This window comes from Anoplolepis gracilipes, chromosome 10, assembly GCF_047496725.1.
Source record: "Anoplolepis gracilipes chromosome 10, ASM4749672v1, whole genome shotgun sequence".
In the NCBI taxonomy this organism is placed as follows: Eukaryota; Metazoa; Arthropoda; class Insecta; order Hymenoptera; family Formicidae; genus Anoplolepis; species Anoplolepis gracilipes.
In genome coordinates, this window is record NC_132979.1 from 6,161,935 (window position 1) to 6,180,353 (window position 18,419).

The 18,419-nt window shown below is 32.7% G+C and overlaps 1 protein-coding gene across 7 annotated transcripts in view; it reads right to left on the reverse strand.

The window, feature by feature from the left end:
* Positions 1-18,419, reverse strand: part of Prosap (SH3 and multiple ankyrin repeat domains prosap) — a 127,170-nt gene that overhangs the window by 107,873 nt on the left and 878 nt on the right. For 3 of the 7 annotated variants that reach the window (XM_072901186.1, XM_072901187.1, XM_072901183.1), the window contains exon 1: positions 13,508-13,925. The gene's annotated coding sequence lies outside the window, so the exon portion shown is untranslated. Of the gene's footprint in view, positions 1-13,507; positions 13,929-18,419 lie in introns of those variants that run through there. The other 4 variants (XM_072901190.1, XM_072901189.1, XM_072901184.1 and 1 more) reach the window with 3 other exon arrangements.

Sequence of the window (18,419 nt, forward strand, 5' to 3'; positions counted from 1 at the left end):
TATTACTCGTTCTGTTAATTTCGGCGCCCAAGTCTAAATCCAATAATCATACTGACATCGACAAGTGACCCTGTAACATGTAATGCACATCGGATGTATGCGATTTATTACGGATCGGTGTCGCAAATGGCACATTTAACTCTCAAGTGCGGTGAGAATGCAGACCGACATATATAAAATCATTGATCATGATAGAGACTCTGGCTATATCTAACATCCGCCACTTATCGGAGTACGTGATTCTTGCTCGACACCTCGCTCGCACCTCGTGTGCGACCACTCGGGATAAAAGAGAACCTTTAAATCACGTTGAAAAATCTTCTTACCAAGGCGTCGACAAGCAAAAACTAGAGCGATGAATCAGATAACGAGTCAATTTTTTTGTAATATCCTACCGACCAAAAGTTCTCTCTCATACTCCCAAAAGTCAGAAATTATATTAATTATAACTCATTAAGATATTACATGAAATCTATTTTTTCTGCATATAACGTCGATATCCTTCGCAACGATCTCGTTTACATCTTGCAATTGCTCGTTCAGTCATCTGAGAGAGGGAACGCGCCATCAACGGAATTATTACAGCTTCCGGTGTGAAGTTAAACGGATATATGGGGAACATTGCCGCGGAAGCTGTAACTCGTCCCCATTACGTCATCGCGCTATAGTATGTGTATTATCAAAGAGACAAATGTATAGCAATACTCAACATTGTTCGCGATATATTTTAAACGCAGATCTAAAAATATCTAACATAGATCTGTAACATCTGTTTGTATTTAAATAATTTATTATATTATCAAGCTTCGGTAAAAAAAAAAAAAAAAAAAAAAAAGACATTTTTTTCCAATCGTCGCTTTAAACTTGCTTTTATCTTTCATATATATAAGTAATATTCTAAATAAAAAATAATTTTATTTTGTTACATAAAAGAGGAAGAAAATTTGTTACTAATTTTTAAACTGTTTCTATCATTTGATAAAATAACGTATATTCGTTTTTTAAAAAACATATTACGTGTTTTATGGTAGAAAAACGAAACATTGTTGCACGTTTACCAAATCTGAAATAATTTCGTGTGCGCCGGGAGGCGAATCATCGAAAATCCCAACCGTGAGGATTCTTCGATGGTCGATCGATCGCCTAACGAACCGTAGGAACGAGCGTTGCCAATTTGGCCAATGTGTCCTCTGATCGATAAATCAAGCGAGTCGAACGCATCCCGAATGCACATCCGCATTCTCGACACGCTCCGTTACTTCATTATTGTTGCGCTGCATTTTTCCTAAAAGATAAGAAACCCTCTCGGCGCGTCCACTTCGTTTTAACTAATGCCGACGGGAGATTTCTTGCACGTCTCTTCTTATTCCAGAAATGCCGCCAGAAATTTCCTGTTGATTTTATTGCCGATGCATGTGTGTTTAGTATGCACAAGATACGCGCGTACGTGCATATTTACTTGCCAATTAGTTTTATATTCTCGACATATTATGCGCGATGTGATGCCAAGTCAGGCGTAAAGTCGAGAGTCGACAAAATGAAAGTGAATACGCAATGAGGGAAAAAGGGAAACGCGCCGCAAAGACGAAGAGCGCCGCCGGAGAAGCTGCTGATGGCGCCCATTCATGGAAGGGTTTCGTTTTCGAAAGTTAGCAAACGAACAAGAATGTCCCCGGTTGACAGCAGAATGGGAACCGAAAGAATCAATGATCGAACCCGCGATCGCTTGCCAAAGAATCGCGTTTCTTGTCTTCACCCCTCAGGCCCCGCTCCCGCCACCACATTGCAAGACAATAGAAATCGGAAAGAAAATATCCTCTGTTCGATTACGCTGAAAATTATTGTAACTTCGTGTCGAAGCCGACTTTTGTACGTATACACGATATATGTTGCTTTCCATTTAGCGACACAAGCATCATTCTTTTTTTTCAACATCCAGTGACAATAAAGATAGAATGACGCTTGTGTCAACTTTGCTAAAAGGAAAGCACTCACTCACACGATACGAAGTGTTGTTTCTATATCGATTCAAGAAATGAAACAAACAGAAGCATCATTTCATTAGCAGTTACAACAAAACATAATTTGTTCAAAATTAAATGTATATTATTTTTTATGCATATATATATATATAACAAATTTTGTTTTACTGTAAACCTGATTTTTACAAATTGTTATTTTTTCATGCAAGATATTTATAAGCAACCATCACATCTAAGAAATCGATTATGATGGAGATAACCATCATACAAAATAAAATTTCCATTATACCCTTTTGTCTTCTAACAATAAACAGAAAAGAACAAAAAAAAGACACATAATAATAAGACGAAAAGAAATGATTAAGGAATAATGGTTATTAACACGAGAGCGAGATAGCAACGAAAAATGATTAATTTTTCGCGACTTCTAGTATTACATTTAATTAATATAATAACCCGCCGGATAGTCCCGCAGTGTGTATTTTACGCTAAATACACATGTGCACGCGTGATTGCGTGAAAACGATAAGCATACACAAGGTCAAGAACATAATAAGTATAAAATTGGATGCTGTTTCATATAATCGTCATTTGTCTTTGCAACATATAAAAGAGAAAAATTGAGAATCGTTTTTGCAAAAACTAATTGTTTACAAAACTAAAAATTTTCAGAAAATACATTTACTGAAATTACTTCAGCTTTTTATTTTCTCTGTTAAATAACAAATTAAAATTTAAAAAAATTGAATGCTAGAAATAGAGATGTAAAAAACCCGTTTTGTTTTTAACAAAAAACAAACATTGAAAAAAAAATATAATTTTTCTCAATAAAAAAATATGTTTTTTTCATTATATTTTTTTTAAGATAATATTTCTCTTCATATTTTCTTTTTTATTAACACAATAAAAAAAAAAAAAATTAAAAATCTTAGATTTTTAATTTACCTTTTTTAAAAAATAATTAATAAATAAAATATATATCGCGTTTCTTGTGCAAAATAGAAAGGACTTTACGCTCTAACACGCGTCATCTTCTCTTTCATCTCAATCAGCTTGAATAAACTAGTCTCGATCTTATATGTGACAACAGTTCCCACCACGTGTGAACGTGGCTTAAAATCATCAGTCCCACCCACATGAGAGATTTCAACAGTGTGCACACAAACGCACGGCACGATCTAAAATCTAAACGACCGACAAAAATTAATATATTCCAATTACGGACAATGTCACAAGTTCGTTCGACGTGTCTATGGCGACGTCCTCACTATGGGTGCAAGAAAATTTATTTTTGCGCAAATACTTTCTTCTTAATCGATTGCAAGTTAGCTCCGAATGTTTCGAACAAAAATCGCGCGCGCGGAATGCAATTATTTTCATTAACGACGTTGCTTTGACACATTGCTACATTTTTTCTCATTCATTTACCTATTCTTTATACGAAATATACCGTGTTGTGTTAAATTTAAAAAAATTATCATGAAATTAAGTAATGATAAGAGAGAAAGAGAGAGAGATTTGTAATATGTGATAAAGCCCGCAAGAAACAATGAACAAGATTTATTCAAATTCCAACTCAGATAAAATTCAGGCATTTCTTTAATAAAGTATATTAGTATCTCATATATTATATGACACATCTTAAAATATCACTGATTGAAAGCCACTATCATCAATTGATTCTTTCAGTGAGATTTTATTGATTTACTATATTCATAATTGAGATCATCAGTGACTTATTCACTGCTTTGCGATGATACACTGATTACATTTAAAATAGTAAGTTGCAAAACTAAATTTTCTGCAGAGTCGAAAGTTGCAGGACATAACCGTGGTTTAAAGCTTGTTTAAAGTGCAGTTTACAGTAGCTGCACGTCTCACAAAATTAGCTATAAAGCTTGAGTCTTGTACCGAGTTCCCGTGCTGTGTTGCGCTAAGTGCGTAGAGATTAGCAAAGATTTACATTTAAACGGCATCTAAATCTTTGGCACGGTGGGAAAATTGCCCATCGCGTTCAATGAAGATAAATCAGTAGCAAGTCTCGGACCAAATACCGTAATATTATTAATTGTTACGATCTTCCGCGCTTGAGAAGATGAACGTCGGCTTTCTATGCGTACATTAATAAATGCAAATATTTTACATCTCACAAGAAATATATAACTTTTCACGCTAACAGACTTTTAGAACACTCTTGTAATTTATAGCTCTAATAACGAATTAATTTAAAGTAAACTAATAATAATAATCATAAATAATAAATTAAAATAAAATAATAATTAGTATTATAATATAAAAAAGAAATTAATTTAAATCTCACATTTCTCTCTCCCTCCTGACAATATATACAAGTAATATAAAATATATATTTTTTTTAAATATAAATTTTAATATATCATATTATTGCAAACTATTACACATATTAATGTATTTATGATAAAGTTTTCGTGTAGAATACGACACAATGTAAAATGCACAATATGTATGACAAAACCAATAAAGAAGATTACTCCCTCTCATTGTCAGTATAATTCTCTTTCCGACAAATGCCATTAGATGTCGAGGCTCGATTATTAGTAGTTACGAGTCGAGTCATTTGACCAACCGAGACAATTGGATCGTCTTTGAAATTTTCAATAATCGGGGAGGGCGTCGCCTCGGGCGCCGCTTCGGGCGATGAATTCCTGACGACGACCGGACAGGACGGTGGCGGCGGTCGTTTTGATCTTGTTTAGACAGCAGCGCCGGTATAAACAGCCAGCGGAGGACCCCGCGCCGAATGGCTATCGGGTGTAGTGATTTATTCAGGGTTATTGTCCTGCACGAGGTTTTTGTCCCGGGAACTGAAGCGGTGCAGCGGTGCAACGGATGCGAACCCGACGCATCCGAAACGGCAAGAACGCACTTGGACCACTCGGCGCGTATACGACATTACTCTCTCGGACCGGCTCTCCTGTGCACCTTTTTCTAACCCGGCACATACCGGGTGTGACGGTATTACAAATTCCGAGCGAACCGTTAATACCGGTACACGACTTGTATGAAATAACGTTCGCAAGAAATGACGATAATGCAACTCAACTGTTTTGGTCGAGAAAACATCTCGGCATGTAGTCTTGTATTCATAAAACGACAAAAAAGTAGTTATCTTACTTATACATCGATATCAAAACGAGAACAATCTATAAAATTTGTAAAATTATTTACAATTTTATATATAAATTATTACTATTATTATTTATAAAATTCAAAATTTTTATCGATTTTTGTATATTAAAAAATTGTCTTTGCTAAATTTTGTTTATCAAACGTTTAATCAGCAATTATTACTTTATTTTAGAAAAAAATATTTGTAAGTAAAATAAAATTACATTAAGGAGAAACTAATAAAAACATTTTGTTGCAATTTCAAATAAAGTCTCGATTAGAGAGAATAGTACTAATATTGTTGATCAAGAGCTCTGGAACAACGGTGGCTGTAGTTTATCGAGACCTTGATGATCTCATCTCCGTTAATTAACTTAAGCAATGATTAGGCTAAGCGATTATCGCATCCTGAACACTGATGCTTGCCGCACTGATGCTTTAACATGCTATATAAGATTACCAAGTTAGGAGAGATAAAAAGTTATGTTGTTGATCGGCGATCAATTCCGCGACGGAAATTTTTGATTTTAGATTGAAATCTTAATTACAAAACAAATAAGTAAAAAAAAAAAAAAAAAAAAAAAAAAAAACATTTTTAGAAAAAGTTATATACCCACGAATTTCCGCTTAGAATATAAGTTCAATGACATCCTTTGTATTTTAAATGACACTCTCTAAATAAATTGATCATATGTATTTATGTTTTGGGTACAACTTTCTATTGTCCCAGGTGCGCGCACCTTATTAACAGTCGACTGTTATTGATTGATAGGTTGATAAATATTATTATTGATAATCAATTATGTTTAATTTTACTATATCGATATTATCATTACTGATGTAGATAACCAGAAGAAAGTGTGTGATATACACAGAGTTATAAAAATAGTTCAAAATATATTTTATTTGTGATATTTTAGTCTGAAAATAAATACTTTAATTATAACCAGTTATTCAACGGGACAATCGGGTATTTCAATCGAGATACTTGTTTTAGTGCTCTGGACATAGGAACGCCTCTCAACGCCATTCTCTTCTCAATTATTATTATTACCGATCAACGCAGCATCGTTATTAGTCCATTACTGCACTCGAATGCGATCTATATGACACGCTATGAGAGACAGACTCTGTCATGTTTTTACGTGATTCAATATCATTAATTACATATCCGCAAAGTGTATTTGCAATATTATAGTCATTACTTGTACATATCACATATAAAATATATATAGAAAACTTGTATAGCTGGAATCTGCATTTCATTTTTAAATGTTTATAGATAATATATTTTTTCAAGCTAAATAAACAAAGTTTTAATGTTCGTAAGGTTAACAAAATTTCACATTTTTTTAAATAAAATCCACGCCAATAAAACCGATATTTTTCAGAAAAAATTGGCAAAAACTCTTCTATTAAAAATGTTAAAATAAATAGAAAACCTTTTTTATCGATATTCGTGAATTGAAAGAATGTTTTCTAATTTAAACTTTATCCAAAATAAAATAATAAAATAATAAATTAGAAATTGACGAAAATAAATTAGTTTTTTTTGTTAGAAAATGTTGAAAAATAAACACAAATCTATACATATAACGCAGATTTATGTTGGTTTTAATTATGTTTTAAAATTCTGTTACATTTACTGTTTTTAAAATTTTGTTATATTATTCCTATTAAATTAAAAATTAATATAAAATTTAATAACATTTATAGCCAAGTTTTTTGTTTTGAAAATTTCACATATTAATTATTTTTATAGTTTGTGCCAATTTATCCCATTGCTTTAAAGTTTGGGAGTAAAAATTAGAATTTACTATGGTTTTTTCCACTCACTGAATTTTTCCAGCCAATCCTGAATGTCATTACAATACATAAATAATTCACGATACAAAATATGTCTCGATATAAAAGTTGTTATGTTCTCTTATTACGAACGCACGAAATCAAGCTTTTCAATAAGCTGAATACATAAATATTTATAGAGCAAAAATAAAGGTATGAAAGCCTTCGATTTTAAATTATTCATGTTTGAAAGATAAATGGATGTAAGTTACATTGAAATATAAGTAATCGGATCAAAGCGGCGACCAAAGTTTACGAATCATCGTGTGAAGTCGCGTGGCGATAGACTTTTGATACCGATAAAGCTTTCGGCATAAATCAACGAAGTACGATAGTGTTAAGAATGGAGAGGTAACGAATGAAGTTGTCGTCCGATATTTATATCGATCGTTACGCACGCCCACGAGATATTGATAGCGACGCGATAAATCTTTGAGACGAGATGGTGGCTCTCGATTAATAACGATAATAACGTCCAATAACCGCGGTAAAGATGGAATAACAACGTGGGAATACAGAAATTTCTCACATTCGGATTGATAAATTTGCGTTCACGACCGTTACTCGGTCAATTAATTTTAGCGGAGTATAGTGGAAACGCGACGATTATGAATCGAGTGGGATGTACGCGACAAGCTTGCTTGGACTGCGCAAGCATATCGCCAATACCAGATAGAATCTATGAACGCGAGGAGGAATAGGGCATTGAATGCAACAGACTTCCCCAGGGTCGGCCACTATCGACTTTTACATCTTTCGAATACGCAGGGCTTCAGAGACTCGATTCAACCCCCGAAGGATAACAAAGGCGGATCGATGGGCACGCGACTATTAATATGGGATTGTTCTATGGTTTATCTGCGAATCTCTCTTACGACAAGAGACTGACGTTTTAATATTCGCAACAACTCAACTATACTCCTGTCAAAACTTGAATTTAATTGTGTGTCTAATTAAATATACACATGTATTTAAATGTACGTACGTATGTATAAAGAGAGAAAGAAAAGAGGGAGAGAGAAAGAGAACAAAAAAATATATTAGTATAATATTATATTAATAATTGATTTTATATAAACGCATTTATGCCACATGACGCATGATAAGAAGAACGTATGTCATAAGGCTACTCTGTTAAACGTATATATAATTATTTAATATAATATCATAGAAAATTTTTTTATAAAACACACGCAGAAATAAACAATTATAGAGATTATTTATCTGTTTATATTATTAAAATATGAGAATAAACTTAATTTTGATTTCTGATTAAGGCATAGATTCTAATCGTGCAACTTTACCGCAGCAGCTAATTATCGTCAGAAACTTGCTTGAGAAATTGACAATACGATTCTTGCGGTTCGTTAGAGAGGTAGCAGAAGTTCTCGTCAAGGGAATTGTGGCGCAAAGGATGGAGAGTCCTGACCAGTACGGCGTCGATCGCGTTGTCGTCGACGGCGGCGGCGGCGACGCCTATATTGATTTTGGGACCGAGGAAAGCGTGTGGGGCGGTGGAAACGAGGAGGAGGGGAGTAGCGAACGATTCTCTGTTAGAATACCGGCAAGGATAACCGAATATGCGGGAAAGCGTGGAAAGCGTGCGTTATTGTGAGAACGATGCGTTTCATGGACGCGGTGCGGCGTCGTCTGAATGCGACTTTAATAGCTCGTGGCGTGTGCTGTAACCGCTGTCGGACTAACCGTGCACGATTAAAGATTTAAATCCCATGGTGATGTTAGGCATGTATTGCCATGGCGCATCAATCGCCAAGAAAGCAATCTACTGCTGGAAAATCCCTTTTACTTGCATATTCATGTGACCCGAAAACTGAGAGGATTACGCGTTCATGTCTACAGAATTAATAAAGCTGACTTATATATTGACTTATAAATAATAATAAACATAAATATATAATTTCTCGAAATTTATATATAATATAAAATATTAATATAATTAATAAATATTAAATATCTTAATTATAATTTAATATATCAATACATATTAAATATGTGTATCTATCATAAAGTTTATTATTTAATTCTGACTTTATACGAGTGACACACTTGAGATCGCTAAACAAGGTAACCATTTCCTAACATATTAAAAGATCCGGTTTAACGCAATCAAAAAAAACTCCGTGATGCGGATTAAAGAAAAAGTAAAGCTCTATTAACTCGGCGCGCGCCACTCAGGAAATTAGTTGTACGTAATATTTGCTTGCGGGAGCGCGACGAAGCTGTATGATTATTGGAAAGGAAAAAAGTGTTTCTCTGAGAAATACAAAGAGGAGAGAAAAAAGTAATGAAGAACTCGTTATATGCAGTTGTTGGCAGTACCGAGGAAACTCGTTTTTATTGAACATCTGTAGATTTTTATCGCATTCCGAGAAATGAGAAGCTTTCGTGACATTTATAAAATATAAAAGCTCATCGGAGCTTTGGACGTCCTCAATAATTCAAACTAGGAGGAAATGCATGCTTTTGTTTTTGCTTATCTTTGTTAACGAATCGCGATATAAGTGTGATTACGAGTCAAGGCAACGTGATGTTGTAAATTGTAAATACTATATGTATGTACATCAACTTCGCGACTGATATACATATGCGCACGAGATAAATTTTATATCTTGCATTTTATCGCAATAAATGTCAATTATGAATAAGATATTATTAGGTGATTTTATTCCAAGTCCCGCATTGCGACTATACAAGTTTCTTTATGATGCAAACATTTGTGCTACTACGTTATTTATCCTTTGTACTACATACAACGTAATTTTTATCGAATTATATTGTGAAAAATATCATTCGACGGAAAAAAACGTAACAAATATATGTAAACATGAAAAGCTAAATCAAGCTTTTCGCACAATAACGTTTAACAGTATCCTTACAACAGATTTCTTATCATGCGTGAAGCGGCATAAATGCGTTTATATAAAATCAATAAAATAGCAATAAAATGCGTTTATATAAAATCAATAAAATAACAATAAAATATCACGTAAAAGAAACAAATACAAAATTAATTATAAAATCGTATAACGGTCACTTGATGAATTGACATTTCCACGAACGAGCTATCGATAGTAAAATAAAGCGATAAAAAAGTCAGATAACGAAAGATGAGAAATTAGCACATATTTAACGCGCTATCAGTAGATAATTTGACGGAAAAGGCATGATTCACCAGATATTTGCGCAATATCCTAATATGATACGACAATAATGGGTCACATGTTTGTGCGAGTACATTATCAATAATCTTATATCACAATGTATTCAAATGGCATATATCTACCTGTCATATGTGTGCGCAATATATGTATACATATACTTGCGCGATTTACTTGTGTAAATACATAATGAACTTCAACGTACAACTTCAAATATATATAATAATACTAATTCAGAACGCACTCGCGAGCAAAAGTGATTAAGGGAGAGAGCACACTTGAGAATTATCAAAATATCAAAATTTTTGTTTACTTGAACAAAGTGGATAATTTCCTGAACATTTTGTAAATTATATAAAATGATTTTATGTCTAACTATCAAAAAAATATTGTACCTCATAAAATCATGAATTTTTTACCTTCGTGTTTTTTTCTCAAAAACCACTAGCTTAAAAATATCATTTTTCTATTATTCATGTAAAATTCAAATTATAAAAAATGAGAATTCTGAAAGAACTTACTTGGCAAAAAGCATCAACTAAAATGTAGCTAAATATAAGCGAAAAAAATGAAAAAAATTGTTTGCACATGTTAATTCAATGAATAGCAATATAAAAATAAATAATTTTGCGATATAATTTCACAATTGCACTCTGCTCCTTAAGATACATACAGATTTCCAAAAAGGTAATTAAAAACTAATTAATAAGTGCTATATAATATTTCTTGACTATTAGAATTATGTATTTTAATTTCTATACGAATACATACATAAAATTTAGTTAAGTCATTCTAAATAGAGAAAATATTCAAATAAGAAATAACCAGCTCGGAATCCACTTTTGTTCTTCCTTTACGACCTGAATTCTTTTCATTATCTTTTCGCCATATAATAAATATACACGTGCGTTCTACAAGTTAACGTTAATCGTTCTCGATCTAATAAAGATCTTCACGGGACACTAGATGGAAATCTTATTTACTCGTGCGTCAAATAACGCGATGCAGAATAGAGATGACGATGACGATGACGACGACGACGAAGCATATTTAGGTTCTCGATCCTATTTACATCGGTCGTACGAAACAATGGAGGAATTCGCGTCCTTGGACGCGAGATAATAGAATCCTGCGGTGTACGATTACGTTATATCCGTTTCGCGTGGAAACCCTGAATGGCGTGAATCGTATTTTCTCTACGCTACCAATTAGCAGTGTGTCTGGTGGAATAACCGTCACAGAGAAAACATACAGAAAAGGCCGGCGAAATCACGCTCGCACGCGGAATGTTTAACGCGACAACACGAAGAGACAGACGGCATCGCACACGTGTTTGTTGAGGCAAGAGTCATTATTGATTATTTGCGTCAATGCTCGCGTCGTTTCTGCAAACGCGGCAAATTGCTCACGTTTTGTTAACACCTGTACCGCCAAAGACGATTGTATCATAATTACGCGTACCGCAAGAATCATTATATTGTAGATTCCGTGTCCTTATATGTTTCTTATAAAATTCCGAATTCAATATTGAACACAATTCTATAGATACTTTTTTTAAAAGTAATTACTTTTAAAAAAGATTAAATAGAAAAAATTTTTAATATATATCTACGTCGAAAAATATAATATTTACAGACCATAACTTTTAATGCATGCATTGTAACTAGAACGTATTTTTTTTTGTATGAGTTAACGCGGATGTTATAATTGTAAAAATTAAAGAATAGGCATTGTTGGGTAATTCCTGAATAATTTTAGAGTAATTGAACCTCGAAATTAAATTCTCATTAATTTCCGACATCGAATAAAATAATAAACAAAATTATAATAAAATTAAATAAATTATAGTAAATTTGATTGGATGCATGTAGCGCCGTTACTTTTGATACACACTAATAAATCAATCAAAATTGTTATTGACATTTAAAAAATCGCTCTCGAAAAATATTATTTTGGAAATTATACATATATCTTATTATTATATCATTAGCAATAAGATCAATAATGACGATATCAAATTTGAATATTTAAACTGCAACTGCTAGCTAGAAATTTTTTAATAAAGTAATTCCTTCACAAAAAAAGACTTAAAGGAAGAAAAGATTGAAAGGTCTGTTTCCTGTTCTTTGATTCGATTCAAATTTTACAGGTCATTTTGCATTTATTGAACCCGATCTGTGGAAGGCCTAAAAAAACACCACAATGCCATTGTGAGATAAAAAGGGCTAAGACGGTTTTTAAAAATAACCTTTAAATAAATATTCACAAATGCACTAAGAATTTCAGGTCGATAAGATACGCTCGGCAGGGGTTAAAACGTAATGATACTCCCCCGAGAATTACTTTGCGCGATCGAGCAACCTTCGTGCGTTACGTAAGCGAGATGCGACGCTTACGTGCGCGAAAACCTGTTGTCGAACGCGCGTCCAGGGAAAACATCGCACGTGTGTGTTGCCTTTCTAGAAAACGCGGCCAATGCAGCGCACCGCCAAGAAATTCGCGTTTTACAATGTAAACGCGACGGCAAAGAATTATCCCATGGAACGAGCGGGTTGTATCACACGTAATCTTATGGTGATAAATCTCGATTTCTCCGAAATAAATAGCAGGTTAGGGGAGACTCTAATCCTAACAACATTCCGAGTTTAATCCTCGATCTGAATTACAGTATTAAGCCTAGGATAAATGACATGATAAAAGGAATGTCTTAGAAATATACAAGGCTTTACGAAGATTTACGCTGAACTTATCTTGTTAGAATGTTATGCCTTCACAGAAACCTAATGATTATTCTGTTATATACTATTGCATAGATTTTTTTTTTCATTGAGCTCTTGAACTCAATACATATATTTTTGTAATCACATTGTCCAAGAGAAAAAGAGAAAGAGATATGTGATAAACATTGTCACGCGTACAAAAATAAATATATGTATACATGTAAGAATGTATGTATTAAAAGCAAATATTAAAAGCGACTCAATCGTTAAAAAAAAAATTACATGTAATCCTTGATTTATTTACATTTATGAAACTATAATGCAAAGAGAAGCCAACAATTCAATCGCGGTGCTTTATACGTTCGCGTCGCAAACTTCTGTCAAGCGAACATTTTCTTCGAATACAATCCTGCGTTATGGCCGAGTACTTGAAAGAGTACATCAAGGATCGCCCGCAGTGCGCGCGCTCAAAATCAATTTCGTCGCGCCGTCGTGCACGGACGTCGGCTCGATAAGAGCTACAGGCCGACAGTCTCTCTCGCGGAGTACGTGACAGCTGCGAGAGAGACGCGCTCTTGTCCGTTCACGGTGACAACGCCGAGGAATCAACAGTAATATTTTGTTAGGTACTCACCAGAAGCGGAGAAAATCGACCGTGTCTCGAAGAAGTTTGAGAAAGGGTTGACGTGGGTGGGGAGGGGAGGTACCTCTCCTCGCGTAATGTGACTCCCTCGTTGTTCGATTCCTCCCTCGCGTGAGAAAAGACTCGAGGGGGTCCGTTTAGTCCGGCGACACTTTATCTCAAACGGTTGGTGAACACAATACACAGATCCGCAGGCACTTTATCACGGACGACACCTCGAACCGCAACGTGATGTGATGTGATGTGATGTGATCTGATGCGATGCGATGCGCGCGCTCGTTTGACGTTACTGAAACGAAATGAAAAACGTGAGACGCCGGAACGATGCCGCGACCGGCGAACGAGCGACGGACGACACGTCTTACTAGACTGAACTCGCGCTCGCGACTGACTGATCGCCCGCACACGCGAGTGGGGAGTGGGGAGATTCGACGGCGACGCCATTCGTGGAAGCCGACCGAAGCTCGCGCGCCGCTACAAACGTCAAATTTCGATCGGCGCGTGCTCGCTACGCGCGGCTGAGTGCGACGTGATAATACAACTGAGAATGAGTGCGAGGTCTCGTGAAAAAAAAAAAAAAAAAAAAAGAGTAAACCATAGAATCGCGCGCAGAACTTTTCTATCTCGCATCTCTTTGCAGCCGACAAATAATTTTCTCTCTTCTTCTTCTTCTCTTTCTCCCTTTATCTCTCTCTCTCTCTCTTTCTCTGTCTGGCGATATACTCGCCTACAACCCTCTTATGACGATCCGTTGTATCGTTATCTCAATGAGAATTCCTCGTAGTATCATTTTCCAACATACACGCAAGGGCCGTTGAAAAATACCGTAATATAGCTGTTTGCCGCGCGCCTACGAGCTTTGAGATTTGATACTTTCCGAGAATTGCAGAGAGCGGTGCCGTGTGTGCACGCGTTGCGAGCGTGTCACGGGATGAAGGTAAACTTCTTCGAGAATGAGGAATGTTAAAGTGACAAAAATTGTCATGAATGACAGTACGAGGAAATTTCATTAAAATGGCAATACAAATAATGTGCAATAAATGTCTAACTTGATCAAAATATATGTAAGGGGAGACATATTGACTTCACTTTCTATATATGTATTTTGACAATTTATGTTTATTGATTACATGATAATATATGGAATAAATATTTTTATTTTCTCAGCATTTCGAAGAAAGTGCTTTAAAAAATATAAAAGAAAAATTTAGAATATTGTTTCATATATACATGGGGATGTTCAAAACTACAACAATTTAAATATATCTATATTTTATCCAACATTAAAGTAATATATATATATATTATTAAGAGAAAAAGAGAGAGAGAGAGAGAGAGAGAGAGATAAAGAGAAAGGAAGTATAAAATTAAAATTTCAAGAAAGCAAAAATATATATAATCAAATTTGACATATATTAATTTTCGTTTTTTATTGTTAAATTCAGGCAAGAAGAGTATGTGCATATCGAAAGCAACTTGTCGAGACAAAGTAAACTGTCGTTTCTTGCTCTTGTGAGAAAGAACGCAAGGGTCATTGTTAAATAAAACTGTTAAAAAGATTCTACACGAAAGTCCACGTAAGTTTCTCGTAACTATTCTAATGAAGCAAGTTTCGAACAAGTCTTTATTAACGCGTGTTACTAAAAAGACTTTTATACCAATGTGTAAACGGTGCGAGACATCTTTCAATGAAACATCGATTTTACATTCAACTTAATTACATATTCATGTTTTAACACTGTATTCAATATTCCTTTCAATATTCCTAATGACGGATGTTATTGTACAATACACTTTAAAAAATTTTCTAACATATAAAAAATCTCGTTAAATATAGAGCATGATTAATACAATAAATAAATAAATAAATAAATTTTTTAAACAAAACTATATATTTATTATATTTTACACAAAAAAATAATATTTAGTTTTACACACACAGAAGAAAAGTAAGTTATTTTATTTAATAAAATAAATAATATACACATAATAAAATGTGTGTATTAGATTTTAAATGTCATTCAAAATTTTGAAAATAAAATAAAATTACATACAAGAACTCCTTGAAAAAGCACATCCTTATATGCCCCAACATTTTTTTAACATTTAAAATTAATAATTCAATTTAATATTCAAGTTAAATAATATAAATTTAAATTTTATAATAATAATTATCAATTTTAATAGTTGTGTATATATATATATATATATATATATATATATATATATATATACTGAAAGAGTTAAACACGATGTTTAATTAATTGCATATATAAATATGTAAGTAGTGGGGAAAATACTGATATCGTTGATCGATCGGGTTACGAGGATCGACTATAAAATCGAGTATCGGCTAATGAGAGTGCCGGGTTGCCGATTTCGGATATTAAATGTCAACGACCGTAAGAAACAAAAGTCCAGCGCTTAATTTCATCCTGGCATTGCGTCGCATCCTTAACTGTAAACAGATGGGGAAGAACTCGGCGAAGACGACGTTGAAGAAAGTATCGGGACAAGAAACGAACGCTCGTATAATCCGCATTTCCGACGTTCTGCACCGGTACCATTACCATTACCATTCCAAGGAATGGCTACCCTCCGCCCTTCCCCACCCTCACTTTACCCATCTTTATTTTCGCCCATCTTTCTGTCCACGGCAGCTGGTAAACCGTATTTCCAAGTCGTCCAAATAAATCAACAATCGATCGTCTCCGAATAATCAAGTGTTTCTTTCCCATCTTTGTATCTTATCTTTCCGTTTTGAAAAACCAATCATCATCATGTATGTGAGTCAACATTATTTCATATTATAAAGATTGGGCAATATAAAAAAATATAAGAAAAATGTAAAAAAAGTTATTTTGATTTTATTTTTATAAAATAAGATTCGAAATAAAATTTTGTATAATCAATAATAATTAGAAATAAGATACTCTTCTAATGTCGATAGCTAATATAAGAGAAATATAAATCGTTTTAAATTAAGAATATTTTTTGAAATGGTTTTTAGCACGATTTATATATAAATAATCTTTAATCAATATACAAAGATAAGAAAATTAGCAGAATTAAAAATATTTTTTATCAAATTCTTACACAGACATTAAAGTAAAAAAGAAAATAGATTTTGTTCAAATAATATCTTAATTTTAAATTTGTTTTAATTTAAAATAAAAAACTAGAAAAGCTATGTAAAAAAAGAATTATTAACAGAATTACAAAATTATAAAAACCATACATCAAAATTAGCAATATTAGAATAAGAATAGAGCTGTAAACGTTATTTTTTAAGGGAAAAAGTTCTTTTCACGAAGCACGTCATGTTTAAAAGATCTTTGAATTTTATGATGTCCGGTGAAAAATGAGAATTATTTGGTGAAATGCATACCATAAAAACGAGTCTAATATCAATTACTGTATAAATAATAGTATCAATAATCACGGTTTTTTCGCAACAACTTCGTGCGCATCCGAAACCGATTTTTGACAATTGTTCGTTTGCAAAAACAGTAAACTACTTATTAATAATGAAATTGTGAAAAAATATATTCATATACATTAAATCTGTTATCCAATATGTTTCTAAAATTTTGGTTTCTAAAATTAACTTTTTATAATTTACATTCAGAGAAAATTTTGTTTTTTACATGTACATTTATATTTTATATTTCGAAATAATTTTCATAGTTTTGTGATTTCAAAGTAATAAACAGCATATATTTGATTTGTCCGAAACTTTAAATTTTTCATTATTAATTGAATATACAAGGTGTCTACTCAAATCTTGTAAAAAAATTCTTTAAAAATTCTCTGATTTTTCAGGTAATTTTTTAAAAATTTATTTAAAATTTGTTTAAAATTCCAAGTAAAGAGAAAATTTTTTAAATTTTTTAATACTCAACTTTCTGTAAAGTAAATTTTTTTATTATATATATTTTCTAATGTTTTTCATTCATACAAAGGAAAAAACACAGAGCCTCTTTAGTTTAAAATGCTAGATTTATAAATGTACTAAAAAACTAAATAACTTTATCATTAAAAATTACAAAAAATATGTATATCTTATTTAATATCAAGATATTGAATATATAAACAGAATATTTTGCCGTAATTACACGGAGAAAATATAATAATACAAATTAGAATATATATTTATAATAATATAATCGTTGAATATACGGACATATATAAGAAATTACTCTTGATATTTTTATTCAATAATATTATATATACGAATATTATAGAGTATTATATTTTACAAATATTGCAATTATTTAATAGGTATTTTAATGTACAAACAAAATTGTCAATGAACAAAGTAAGCAGCGTGAACTTGACGTCCACAAAGTGAAACGTCAATTTCACACACACACACACACACACACACACACACACACACACACACACACACACACACACACACAGCTGACTGTTCACAATTGAGAGCAAAATGATCAAAAAGAGAATTTTCAAAAAAATTTCCTCTGACTCTTAACAAAATTCCATGAAACTTCTCTGATTTTTCCAGATATAAAAGAAATCCCTGAGAATTTCAGGTTTTCCATAGTTTTTAAAGAGTAGACACCCTGAATATAAAAAGAAAATAATTGTGTATTTTATTATTATGTGCAGAAATCCAAATCGCAGATAAAAATATAATTGTCAAAGCACAATTTTCAATAATTATTATAGCATATATTGATTTGCTAAATAAAATACCAGATGATATCAGTATTATATAATATGTAAAAATTATAATAAAATTTATTCATCAGATGTATAATCACCCTAATTAAATAGATTCACAACTATTTTAAAAAAAATTATATATTTTAATAATTATGATTTATTGGACATATTTTATATGTTTCTATTATTACGCATGTTTATATTTATTCTAATT